A 1,777-nucleotide genomic window follows, 5' to 3' on the forward strand; every position below is an offset into this window, starting at 1 on the left:
CGGACTCACACAGAACTTCCAAATCTTCAGTGGGTAAAGTGCATGTCTTCAACGGAGCATACCCATGCTTTCTTAGAAGTATTTGAGTGGAAGAGAGTCTTTCTGCTGGGCTAGAGGAACTTGATGAGGAATACATGACGAAGTGCTTGGTTACAGATCAAAAACTAGGGTTTGAGAGAAGAATGCAAAGAGAAAGACAAATGAATAGAGAGAGAGCGAAAAAGATGAAATGAAAATGGAGCGGGTTATTTAAACGGTTTGAATAAAAGAAAATAAAATAAAAAAATTTAAATGAAATGATTACAGAAAAAACATGACATTAATATGCATTTAATGAGAAATGACGTTAGGAGAGATAAAGTGACAAAATGAACTGATTTGCACAGTTACCTAGGGTGGCGTCTCCTCAACTGCACGCATGCTTGTCCAAAAATAGTGAACACGTGTTCATTTTCTAGAAAGACTGGTGACAGCTGTTTTGCTTTAAAAGAGCTTCTGAATCAACTTAGATAATGAAACGTTAGTAATAACATAATCAGAACTTCTAATTGATCATTATCAGAACTTCTTATAAACATAAAATCCTAACGCATTTCAAAAGATACCCATACATAAGATCTTCTCATCTTCTCATTCTGGGCATAAATCCATACTGATATTCTTCAGAATGAACTTAAACCTATCTTCAGTAAGGGGTTTTGTAAAGATATCAGCCCATTGATGGTCTGTATCCACAGAATTCAAAGAGAGAACACCCTTCTGAACATAGTCCCTAAGAAAATGATGTTTAATCTCAATATGTTTAGCTTTGGAATGCAAGATAGGATTCTTAGATAAACATATAGCAGAAGTATTATCACAGAAAATAGGAATGTTACTCTCATATATCTGATAATCTTCTAGCTGACTCTTCATCCAGAGCATTTGTGTGCTACACCCAGCAGCAGCAACATATTCTGCTTCTGTTGTTGAGAGGGCTATGGTAGTTTGCTTCTTGCTGTACCAGGAGATCAAATGACTTCCAAGAAAATGACAACTTTCAGAAGTACTCTTCCTTTCAATTCTATCTCCAGCATAGTCAGCATCACAGAATCCTACTAAGTTGTATTCTTTAGATCTTCTGTAGACTAAACCAACATTAGTAGTACCTTTCAGATACCTCAGAATTCTCTTAACAGCAGTTAAGTGAGATTCTCTAGGATCTGATTGGAATCTAGCACACAAACAAACACTGAATAGAATGTCAGGTCTAGAAGTAGTTAAATATAGAAGAGATCCAATCATACCTCTGTACAACTTCTGATCTACCTTCTTACTTACCTCATCCTTACCTAGAACACACGTTGGATGCATAGGAGTTTTGGCTTCTTTGCTTTCAGAAAGATTAAACTTCTTCAGAAGTTCTTTCACATACTTCGTTTGATGAACATAGGTTCCATCAGAAGTTTGGTTGATTTGAATCCCAAGGAAATACATGAGTTCACCCATCATACTCATTTCAAATTCAGCCTGCATAGACTTGGCAAACTCCTTTCCAAGTGAAGCATTAGATGTTCCAAAAATAATATCATCAACATAAATTTGACAAATAAAATGTCCTTCTTAGACGTTTTACAGAAAAGAGTCGTGTCCACTTGTCCTCTAGTGAAACCATTGTCCAGAAGGAAAGAACTTAATCTTTCATACCAAGCTCTGGGAGCTTGCTTCAATCCATACAATGATTTCTTAAGTTTGAAAACATGTTATGGAGACTTAAAGTCTTCAATACCAGGAGGTT

The sequence above is a fragment of the Vicia villosa genome, linkage group LG6, assembly GCF_029867415.1.
Source record: "Vicia villosa cultivar HV-30 ecotype Madison, WI linkage group LG6, Vvil1.0, whole genome shotgun sequence".
Taxonomy (NCBI): domain Eukaryota; kingdom Viridiplantae; phylum Streptophyta; class Magnoliopsida; order Fabales; family Fabaceae; genus Vicia; species Vicia villosa.